The sequence below is a fragment of the Alligator mississippiensis genome, chromosome 1, assembly GCF_030867095.1.
Source record: "Alligator mississippiensis isolate rAllMis1 chromosome 1, rAllMis1, whole genome shotgun sequence".
Classification (NCBI taxonomy): domain Eukaryota; kingdom Metazoa; phylum Chordata; order Crocodylia; family Alligatoridae; genus Alligator; species Alligator mississippiensis.
The window spans coordinates 192,294,929-192,307,120 of NC_081824.1; the positions used below are offsets into that span (position 1 = coordinate 192,294,929).

At 44.6% G+C, this 12,192-nt stretch overlaps 1 protein-coding gene across 3 annotated transcripts in view; it reads left to right on the plus strand.

The window, feature by feature from the left end:
• BICRAL (BICRA like chromatin remodeling complex associated protein) overlaps window positions 1-12,192 on the plus strand; it is a 94,907-nt gene that overhangs the window by 25,641 nt on the left and 57,074 nt on the right. Inside the window, exon 1 of one of the 3 annotated variants that reach the window (XM_006266032.4) lies at window positions 10,598-10,998. The exons of the other annotated variants lie outside the window; for them this stretch is intronic. The gene's annotated coding sequence lies outside the window, so the exon portion shown is untranslated. Of the gene's footprint in view, window positions 1-10,597; window positions 10,999-12,192 lie in introns of those variants that run through there. 3 annotated transcript variants of the gene reach the window in all.

Genomic DNA, 12,192 nt, shown 5'->3' on the forward strand with positions numbered 1-12,192 from the left:
CAGAAGTTCAGTTCCTTGATTTTGTTGCTCAGGCTCCTTGTATTGGTATACATACATTTCAGTTGCTTCTTACTGATCTCTCATTTCTCAAATTGGATTGGGCACAGTCTTTTCATTGACTGTATCGCTTACCTGACTACTGTTCTTGTCAATATTAGTGCTATTTTCTCCTTGCTCTCCGTCTTTCTACCTATTGATCTTTTATCCAATTGATATTCCTTTTATCCATTTCTGTATCCTCAGTTATTATATCATTATATACCTCATTTTTTCTCTTCCTGTATACTTAAATTAAGCATGGTGATTTTTCAGGCGTGTCACAATCTTCTCTCCTTATCTTAGTTTACATGTTTTCCTATCTGTTGTATCAACCTTGATCCCAGAAAGCTAGTGCCTCAGGTACTCAGTTTTTGAAGTCTATCCTTCAGGAAAAGTCTTTTTTTGGTGAATGTATTTCCAACATCCCAACACCCTGCTCATGATGCTCATCTTTAAACTATTTGTTGGTCTTGATTATCTTGTCATGCCATTGTTCTGCTCCTATAGGGATCAGAATTCCAGTGAAGAAATCCTGACCCCTCATGTCTTTGATCATCCTTCTCCAGTCTAGTGTGATGATCTTTGATCTGTTGCAACAGGAATTTTGAAGTGTTATTTGTAGCAGTGTAGGGATGCAGTCAGGTACCTTGGGCACAGGGGCAGTGGTGACTTCCAGTTGTCACTGTGGTCGTAATTTATCAGCAGTCGCTTTTTTGTCTCCCTACCAAGTCAGCTCCTGGGGTGGTTGCCCCATTTTCCCTGTCTGAGTTGTGCCACTGGTCAGTTGTGAAAGATGATCAATAGTTATGATCTCATCTGGATCCTTTTCCACCTCTCGTTCACAACTCATTCATCACAGACAGCGCACTCTTCTGTTCTCTATGTTCTGTCTTGGAACAGTCTTCTCAATCCTGTTGTTTTCTTTTAAATGGAAGTACTCAGGTGTGAATTGATAATTTTCTCTTTCCTATTGTCTCCAAGTCATCATCCTTTTATCTTCAACAACCCTTCTGCACTCCACTCAACAGACTCCTTCTCAACCTTCTGCTGCCCACATATCTTCACCCTCAGCCTGATCAAGCAACCTTGACTTTTGATATATGTTTGTGTTTGATATGATGAATAATATGGGGTTATTCTGGCTTTTGTAAATTAAACAGTATTTTCTGAATGTGATTTTTGTGTGTTTGGCTTACATAAGTAATTAATGCATAGTTTTAGGTTGGAAATTGTGGTTGTAGGATTTTTAAATTTAATATTTATAAAGTTTTGAGAATGAATGATCTATTTTGTTGGCAATTGAAATTTGACAGTAACTTTTTATGTTGAAATTTCAGGATTAAAAATTTCCTGTGGGATACATTTCAGTGTTATTGTTGTGGTCAGAATTAAGGCTGAAGGTGGTTTTTCAGGATGATGGAGGGAATGTGGGTCGCAAAGTTTGCATGATCAAGTTGAAAATATGAAAGATCTGATGAGTGGTGTGTAGATAGGATGCTAAATAAACAAATGTTAATTACCACACTTTTTTTCTTTTAACATTTTATATTGGTGAATTATGCAGACTAGCAACCTTAACTTTAAATTTAAAATGTGCTTTGTACTGGAATTTTCAGTTTTTTCAATAAGTTTGTATCAATGTTAATATCCATGGGAACAGCTATAAATACAAATGTGTGCAATCCCTTGTCTGGCCTCTCAGCAGAACTTTCCTATGCTTTTTTACAAAAAGGCTTCCCCTTTCAGGCCCTTTAATGCTGAAATCCCCTACTTTGTATCACTTCATAAAATCCTTGCTCCCTTTCCTGTCTGAGTATCCCTATATCCACACTGTTGACACTGAGATACAGTCTGAGAACCAGGAAAGGTTTGAAGAGCCTGTTTCACCAAAATTAAATACAAACATAGAAGTAGATGAATTGTAATAGCAAATCTAATAATGAACTGGAGAAAAGATATAAATGACTAAACAGTACAGATAAGGCATATCACTTACAAGGTACACAGTTACTTAAATGCATAACAATCTTATTGATATTTGAAAGCAAATGTATCTTAAAATTTCTAAGTCCTAAAATCTTAAAAAAACCTTTAACAGGTGGCCAGCCACTTATGGAGAAGGACTTTTCACCTAGGTTTCAAATTCAGTTTTAAAAGAGCTCTTATCTTAGTTCATCTGCAGATGGGCTATTTGTAACTCAAGGCTGAAGAGTAGATACTTAGATGAACTGAGATTTTTATCTGTGGGCACATCCACACATGCATCCACGTGTGCTTGCAGCAGGTCAAATAGAAGCGGTGCAAATTTCAGCTGGGGCTTTTTGCCTCAGTGCACGTGCTCGGACATGCACTTTTTTGGGGAGCAAATTGTGCCACTTGGGGCAAAATAACCCTGCCTGGCTCCTCCTGGATCTGCAGCCAGAGGGAGCTAGAGCCTGGGGCCAGCATCTGTGCTGTGCCCAGTAATATAAAAAGCTGCCCTGTCCTGGCCCCATCAATACAAAAAGCTGCCCTGGCAAGTAGCTCAGGGCTACGCACTCTCAGGAGCTTCTGGGGCTCAGTCAGTTGGTACCTGGAGACACTACGCCTTGTGCCAGCTGGACTGCTGAAACAGCCCTGAGAGTTCCCTGCATACTTTACCCACTGCAGCAGTCTGGCAGTGGGGGCTGGTGCCTGGCTGTGGCCTGCTGTGCACCTGCCAGACCCGGATGAGGCATCTGCCCCTCTGAGCCAGCTGCCAGTGGGCTGTGGCTGCAGAATTAGCCTTTGTGCGGTAATACTGCCATGTGTGCCCCCTGCCCAGCCATCTGAGGAGCTATCACCTGGAAGATGTTTCGGGTGTGGTGGCCTGCTTTGAACTGTCAAAGCATGTCCTCCTGGCCCCATTTGGCTAGAAGGTCAGCCACAGTCATCTGGGTCCAAGGTGCCAGCTGTGAGCAGGCAGGGTCCTGCCACTGGCCTCCCTCGCAGGAATTCTGGTGTTCCCTATTGGAAAACTGAAAAATCCCTGATTTAAAAAAAAAAAAAAAAAAAAAAAAAAAAAAAAAAATCCCAAAGCCACTTTGTAAAATACCTCAAAATCCACGTTCGTCCACAATTAAACAAAAGACCACTATAAAGAGAGAGAGAGAGAGAGACAGTGATCAGTTGGATAATGTTTTATTGATATATCTACAGTGTTAAAGCAATTTGGAAGACTACCAGTGTCTCTATCATAATAATAAAGTGAACTCTAAATACATATTTCATGAATACATGAATATATATTTTGCTGCCCCCCCACAGGGGTTACAGTCCCTTCCCCCCCCCCCCCCCCCCCCCGCAGGGCCTACATGCCCCGCCCCACCCCTGCTTGCTTCCCCAGCCCCCTGGATTGCTGTTCCACCTGGCCCCATCCTCTGCCAGCTCCTGCAGCCCCCCAATGGCTTCCCTGACCAGCCCCATTCCCCACTTGCACCCCAGCCCCTCATAGTTGCCCCCCCTCAGCCTCTGGCACTAAAAAAAAACAAACTCCCCCCCCCACTCACTGTAGAAGCAGGGGCTGTGGGAGCTCCAGAGTCTCTTGGCAGAGCCCCCCCAGGCAGCACAGGGCAGCGGGCCCCAGGCTGGGGTCACTGGGGCTGTCACTGTGCCATGCACTGTGTAGGCAGAGCCCCAGTGACCTCCATGGCAGCTCAAACTGCTGGTAAGTGCTGGGTTTTTTCCCCCCTGATGCTGGAGGTGGGGTGATCAGGGGGCTGGGGGGGGGAAGGGGTCAGGGGTAAGTGTGGGTGGGGCCGGGTAGGGAAGGGATTGGGGTCAGGGGGAGCAGGCAGGGCCAGCTAGGGTCCCCCCCATGGTCCCCTCTCCCCCTTCTCCCTCAACCCCTTACTTACTGGCAGTGGAGCCCGGGTCTAGCTCCTTGCTATCATGGGCAGGCAGCATGCTTCAGAACTAGGATGAGGGCAGCCATAGAGATGCTCTGGCAGCCAAAGCGTCTCTATGGAGGGCCCAGCCTCTAGTTGCCTCAGGGTATGGTCCCAGACTGTGCCCTGCCCCACTCTTTTTCTGTGCTGTTTTTTTTGATCCCTTGATATCCAGGGATCTAGTTTTGCCCCTATGCTGCAGACTTGCAGCGGGGGGAGCCTTTTCTTGTTCCTGCACATGCCTCTTGTAGCGTCTCAAAGGGGTCTGAGATGCTACAAGAAGCATGTGCGGGCTCGTCTGGATGCACCCTGTGGCTTGGCTAAAATATCAAAAAGCTTACTAAATCAGGTAAAAAAATATATAAAACTATTCCTAATAGGTGCTACTCTAATTAGCATTCACATGTCTATTCTTATTCTCACTCTAGGCTACATCCTGTTTAAAATTAGCCAAACCACTAAATGTACTTTAAGTGACCTTCAGCGAGACCTTTAACCATTTTTCCCAGTTCCATCTTTTTGATTTTTTTCTGAAATGGCTCATGCCTCGCAAGCAAATGCTCTACTATCTCTCCATTAAGCAACTTAAGGACTACCATAGTGTACTACATGCCCTCTTCCCAACCAACGTTTCAGCTTCCTGCTCTTGCCCCCACTTTCAGTTTAACTGTTGACCTATGAATATGTATCTATTTATATATAATCACATGTATATGTATTCATGCTTATACAAACTAGCATCTAAAAGTAGTGTGTATTGGTGGAGGTGGGACTATGATGCCAAGTTAACTTGGGAAACATGTTAATTATTGGAGCTGAAGGGTATCACGGAAGGAATATGTGCACGAGTGGGACTTGGGGGAATCTGGAAGGGGCTAGGGAACAAGGCTGGAGTAGGGTATGAGACCTATAAGTGGGGGCATTCCTGGGGCCAGTTGGATGTTGGTACACCACCCACTTCTCTTGTCTGCCATGCCTTGATGGAAAATGATTAAGATATTACCTAGGCGGGAGGCTGCCCATTTCCTGCCCCGATGCCAGGGGGCATTATCTGCAGCTCCAAACCTCCCCTACACTGCAGCCCATGCCTTGCAGATGGTATCTGAACTCTTAACATCTTCAGCCCCACACTGGGCCTCATAACCCTCTAGTCTGAATCCCAACTAGATCCTTCCTAATCAGGCAGCCTACTTTGCCCTGATTCTGGGCTGCCTAGCTCCCTGAAGTCTTCCCGCTCTCGGGTGTGACTCCCGCCCGAACCTTTGGCCATACAGGCCCTTGCCTCGTCTCCAAGGCCAGTCGGAACCCCAGGCCCTCGGCTCTGGGCATCCCTTGCGGTGGGCCCTTCTGGTCCTGGGCCCAGCAGTGACCAGTCAAGGGTGCCTCAAGTCAGGCTTCTGAGCAACTAACCCATGCTGTCTTGCATGGATCTGCCTTCCCGGGCCCTACCATGGGGCTACCCACCCAGTTGTGGGAGCTGGTGTTATTAAAGTGCCCTCACCCAACTTTCACCCAGGTGGTAACTGGCCTGGCATTTCCTGGGGGCTCCTGCACCACTAGGAGCCCCACCAGGCCACTCATCCCCAGCAGGGTGCAGTTTTAGGTCATGCCAAGGACCAGTAGCCTTCTCTATCCCCATAGCCCCAGCCCATAAACTTCTAAGCTGTTCCTGAGCCTCAGCTCTGCCAGCTGATGTCTCTCTCCCAGCTGCCAGCAGCAAACGGCTGTTTCACCCTACATATATCCTGGGTCTCAAAATGGCCTCTGTACTCAAGCACCTGGCTGCTGCCTGCTCCAGCCCTTAAAGTGGCAGGCACCAACAGTGCCCTGCTACAGAGACATATCTCTAAATCTGCTAAATCCTAAATGTGCAATTCAATACAACAATAACACAAATTATTTGTGCAAGAAATTTAAGATACTGTGGAGTTAATTCCTTTAATGTAAGTATATCACCTTTATTCTTCCAATGCTGGTGCTTCTGGATCTTCCTTAATAATTTTCAACAATAAAAGTGAAGGGATGCCAAATTTGGGTAGATTCTGGGTCACTGTGGGATTAAAATTAATGATATCCCTCAAAATGTGATATGGTAGTGATACTAGGTGATTGTAGAGGGATCAGAGAGTATGTAGAGGGAATGGGGACTGGAGAGATGCAAGATGTGGGTGAAAGATAAAGAAATGGAACTCTTTCTAAGAGAGACCAGCAATTAGAAAAGAAAGGGAGAGGTGTTTCATCAGACTATCTCTTCTTGTCTTCATTTTCCCCCTGAACCCTAATTTCCACCCTTGCACAGCAATCCTTTCCCCTTTGCCTCCATTTCAGCTGACACTCCCCCCAATCTCTGTCCAGATCTGTGCGGACCTGGTGTATCTTTAGCAACACCATCCCCTTTCAAAGTTTTCTGCTGTGCTTCTGCAAACTTGCAATTCTCCCTGCTTCTCTCTATTCATTTTTACTACCCATAGCTTCCTATGGAGCTACATTATGGTGCACTAGAGGAAATGAAGAGAGAGGAGAACTTTGGGGGTGCCAGAAAATGATCAGGATGTGTACAAGATGGGATTTGAGGAATAGGATTTTTACTGGGTGGATCTAGACTCTTCAGGGAGCTTGGGATCAAAAAAAATACTGTTGACATTTGAAGATCTCTGCTCTTTGGTGCTCTAGGTAAGTGAGGACATGGAGAGGTCTTCAGGCAGCAGTGCCTTGGTGCAGAGACTTTCAGTGATTCCCTGTAGTTTGAAATATTTCCTTTATCAAAGTCAGTAAATATTTATCTACCAAAGGAAAGGATTTGGCAAATTCAGTTGTGGACTGTAAACTCACTGTGCTAAATCTGGAGAGCAAATTCAAACTTTATAAGAATGGGATAAGAAGTACTGTTGACACAGACTATTGATGTACACTAAAGACAATCACAATTGTATATAAAGTGTATGCTGTTGCATTGGCAACTCGTAAGAGGTGCACGTGGGTGCACGTGCACCCTCTGAGGGTGGCGGTGCATCCCCTGTGAAAAGGTGCCACTGACACTGCTGGCAGCGCTTGAGGGTGGCTGCTGCTCACCCCCTGCCTCCGCTGTGCCCCCCCATCCTCTGGGGCTACGTAGTGTTCATGTGCTATAGATTTAGTTGTAATCACACTGATAACATGTATTAAATTATGTAACTGTAGAATCATTGCTTAATGTGTTGTTATATTGTAAACGTGTAGTTAAGGCCTTGACCACATTTCCCAGAGGCATCTGAGGCAGGTCCCCAGAAGCCTGAGAGCTAATGATGTTTTAAATCTTGTCAGTTAAACACGAAAGAATTTGAGACAAGGACAGCACCTCCCTTTCTAGGAAATCTCAATAGTAAACTAGGTGCATAAAAAAAAGAAGAAGAAAGGAACCTCGTGTGGTTGGAAACCGAATCTCTCTCAGAATATTAAATCTTGCCTAATCTACTCTTTCCAAGGATGCAGAACCCCTGCCCCTCAACACAGAAGCAGACACACATTTCTAACTTTTTTGCACAGACAATAAACAATTAGATTCTCAAATGCTCTGTTTGATAGTAGACTTTGGAAATAAACGAATTCGCTACAACTGTGATCTGTGACGCTTGAGGGAAGAAAGTAAAAAAGAAACCCTTGCTTTTTACTTTCTTATACTACTTTTCTTCTCTGAGGGTGCTAAGTTCTTAGTGCTATGATGATAAAGTCAGTTTGGTTTACCTAAAAGTCTCCTGGTAATTTAAGAAATTAATTAGCAAAAGGATACATTCAGCAGGTGTTATTGGTTAGCTGGCCAGTAATCAATTTATTCTTTCCTTTGAGTAACAGTGGGCGCGTCTACATGTGCGCCCCACTGCACAGTTGGTACTGTGCAGTCCTGGTGGTGCACAGGTCCTTTCCGACCCTACCGCTCGGTAGCATTGAGCTACTGTGCAGTAGCTTGTTGCTACTGCGCAGTAGCAGCGGTGTCACAGTAAGTGCCTGCCGACACTATGTCGCTGTAGTGATGAGCTGCAAATGTAAATTCAGAATGTGCCCGATCAGTAAAAGGTTTTTCTTTCCAAACCTGCTGAACTTAAATCTTGGGAGACCCAGTAGAGACAAGGTGCTTCAGCACAGCTTAGTCCTTTTCCTGGCTTCCTGCTGTTCAAGGAGAGATGGTTCATAGCCAATGTTGCCCTTGAAATGCCTTCAAAAGGGGAGAAGTTACTGCAGAGCCTCTTTTTAGCAATTTACACTAGCTTCCTTGTGGTTTTGACAGGAGAATCTATTAAAAACCGTTTGTTCTGCCCCCTCCTTTTTCACACTTAGCATTTTCCATTCCCTATACTTGTGCCTTGTGCAAGAGTGAGAAAAGGAGAAACATACCGAGAAGGCAGTATTTCTCACTTTCTCTTCACCAAATAAGAAGAAAGCATCTGGGGCCTCTGTTTGGAGGCCAGTTCAATAGTTTTGATTCAAGCAAAAATTCCCATCGAGGTCAGTCAGGTCGAACAAGGTGCATTTCATGACAGTTTACATTCAGGAGACATTTTACTAGAGTAAGAAACATTCTGTGTGTTTGGTTTTAAGATGAGATGGTTCAGGCCATTAGAAATAACTTACATTTTACCTGAGGGAGAATGTCTTGCACTGGAAAGCTTGTCTAACTTTATCCCAGCTACATCATTAGTCCAGTGAAAGATATCACCCAAAGAAATCCTTGCCTTTCTCACAATTAAAACATTGTCATTAACAGGACATTTGGGGACTACCTGAAAATTAATCAAGCATGTAAATAACCTGGCCCTTTTATTTTTGAAAGGGGTTCCACATATTTTTCTATCTGTGAATATTGTTTTCAAATCAGTGACTTCTAATATGAATTAAAAATGGGTATTTTCTAAGACTTAATCAGAAAAAAAGCTGCCGCCACACTAAAAGTTACCAAATCCTTCTCTCAGTCTAAAGAGGTTTGATACAAGTAATTGGACAGGAAGGGGGTTGGGAAAATTAATTTTGGCCCACTGTCTGCAAAACCCTGGAAGTTAAAACTTTTAGCAGAAAAAATGAGGAACTCATCTTTAAAGGGTTTTGTTATTTTTATAAAAGATGTTAGTCTAAAATTTTCAAGGCAAGTATTAGGTTTCCCTCTTGGATGGAAGCTTTTTAATGAAGGTGACTTGCAGGATTACATTCATATTTTAACAGAATTTATTTTGATATTACAGACAGAAAACTTGTTGAACTTGTTATGTGGATGCTTTAAGAGAACAGGTACATTTAACTTTTAACTAAATTGAAGAATGATCAAATTCAGCATTCCCCGGGGTTAAGAATGTTACAAGCTCTGGGTTCCTGCATTTCTAGGATACCCAAACTTGGAACTCAGCACAAATTCTTCATATGCAGCAGTTTCAGCATTGGATTTTTAATGTTCACTTAATTACTGCTCTAACCATTGAACTTGCTTCAGTAGATACTCACTTAGCATAAAAAATATTTTAATAAAAATATAAAAGTTGCCCTAATGTAACTGATGTTAACTGGAAAGAGGCTCATCTCTTATCCCGTTGTAAAAAACAAACAAATGAACAGTAGAAAGAGTATTTTCCAAGTGGAGAAAATCAGCCAAGCTATTTCAAGGTGAATTTGTTTTCCTTTTTCAGGGACAGGCGAGGTTTTCTGTTTGTTTCTGTTCTGGTTTTATTTTATTCTTTTAAGCACAAACACAGGGAAAGTCAGTAGAGTACAACTTGTAAGTGAAAGTGAGCAACTCTTTTAAACATACGAGGAAGGGGGGGAAAAAAACCTCTTGATCTTCAGTTTCTTTAAAAGAAAGAAAAAAATAATAATAAAAAAAACTTTTGAAAGGGCCTGACTTACTAAAAACAGGAAAGGTGAGCAGCTCCCTACCTCTTCTGTTCTTTCAAACATGAGTAAGAACCCCTTCCCCCCCCCCCCATCTTCAGGGTTTAAAAAAAACCCAACAACAATAATAATAATAATAATAGAACTTTTGAAAGGGGCTTACTCACTAAAAAAGTAGAAAGGTGAGCAGCTCTTCTGTTCTTTTAAACAAGAGTAAGGACCCCCTCCCCCCCTCCCCAGGATCTTCAGGCTGGTTTGTTTTTTTGGAAAGAATAATAACAAACTTTTGAAAGGGGCTGACTTGCTAAAAAAGGAGAAAGGTGAGCAGCTCCCTAGCTCTTCCATTCTTTTAAACATGAGTAAGAAAAATACCACTGGATCTTTAGGTTTTTGTTTTTTGAAAGAATAATAAACTTTTGACAGAGACTGACTTGCGAAAAAACAAGGGTGAGTAGCTCTCTGGCTCTTGTTCTTTTAAACATGAGCAAGAAAAAAACCCCCGGATCTCTATTTTTTTGGTAAAGAATAATAATAATAATAATGACAATAAACTTTTGAAAGGGACTGGCTTGCTAAAAAAGGAGAAAGGTGAGGAGCTCCTGAGCTCTAACATTCTTTTAAACAGGAGATCACAAAACTGGATCTTCTGGGTTTTTTTTTTTTTAAAGAATAATAATAATTGTAATAATAAACTTTTGAAAGGGTCTGGCTCGCTAAAACAGGAGAAAGGTGAGCAGCTCCCTAGCTGTTCCATTCTTTTAAATAGGAGAGCACAAAACTGGATCTTCAGGGGTTGTTTCCTTTGAAAGAATAGTAATAATACTAATAATAAAAGAAAACTTTTGCAAGGGACTGATTTGGTAAAGAAGAGAGAAGCCGGGAGTTTAGCGGGAGCCCGGCGCTAAGAATAATGAGGCTAATGTGTGCGGTGCTGCGCCTGCCGGCTCCTCGCTGTGCATTGTCTGGCTGCGCCGGGCGCGAAGCGCGGCTCGCTCGGTGTGGTGTGCTCCGCTCCGCTCTCCTCTCCTCTCCCGCTCGCTTTCTCTTTCCCCCTCTCTCTCTCTCTCTCCCTCTCTCTCTCTCTCCCTCTCCCCCCTCCCTCGCTCGCTCTCTCGCCCGCTCGCTCTCTCTCTCTTACACTGCCAGCCCCTGATGTGATGGCGAAGAAACCCCGTTGACAAGGCACTGCTTTTTCATGACGGTGAGTTTCCCTTTGAGTGTATTATAATTTTGTGATAAAAATTTCAAGGAAGAAAAAAAAAAACACACAACCTCCTTCCTCCCTTCCTTCGGGGAGGGAAAAGAGAGGGGCGGCGGGGGTGGGGGGGAAATCTATCTCCAGACAGACAGCAAAGAAAAGAGGAGCAAATTAAGAGCCAGGAGTTGCCAAAACCAGGATATTAGGTTTCAAGCCCAGAGAGCTATTGGCTCCGGGGCTCTGTGTATAAATATCTATCCAGCGAGGAGCGGGGAGCCGGGCGAGAGAGACGGCTGGGGGTGGGTGGGTGGTTGTTGGGCAGATGTTAATTCACATGGAAATGAAATATTTATTCCTTTTTTTTTTTTTTCCGCTTCCCTTCCCCTGCAGCGAGGCTGTGGCGGCGGCTACTGAGGGCACTTAGAGGGAAGGGAGCGAGCGAGGAGAGGGAGGGAAAAAAAAGAAGTTGTTTCTTAAAATAAAAGGAGGAGAGAGGGGGAGAGCGAGGAGGGAGATAAGGTTTCAGGTCCAGGCTGATAGCTGCAGAGGGAAGGGGAGAGGTTTGGGGTGGGTGTTGTGTCGGGTTTTTTTTTCCTCCCTCTCCCTCTCTCTCGCGCTGATGCCATGCAAATGCAGGCGAGGGGGGTGGGGGAAGGAGCGCTTTTAATGACTCATTGATTGAGCCGGGTTAAAATTAGTCGTCGTTGTTGTCGTTCGGGGTTTGGGGTTTTTTTTTTTGGTAGCGTTATTATCTGCCGCCCCCTTGATGGCCATCGGGAGAGGGCTGGGGGAGCGCGCGGGAGGCAGAGGGAGCGCGGCGCGGGGAATGCGCCGTGTGTGCGAGGGAGAAAGAAAAATAATCTTTTCCAATCTCCTCCTCTTCTTTTATTTATTTATATTTTTGGCTTCCCCCGCTCTTTTTTTTTGGGTGCTTTTCTTTCAACCTCCCCGGCGCTGCCGGTCAGCCGGCCGGCGCGGGAAGATGGAGCCGCCACCTGCCCGCGCCGATTTTTTTTTTTTCATTCATTTTTAAAATTTTCCTTTTAATGCGTCGACATTTCCCCCTTCCCGCCTCCGCCGTTGGGGTGCTTGCCCCCGGCCCGCGGGCACGGTGCGTGTGTGTGCGGGGCCGCGGTAGGGCGGGAGCACGGAGGAAGCGAGCGGCGCCCGCCTGCCCCGGCTTGTACCGCCCCGGGG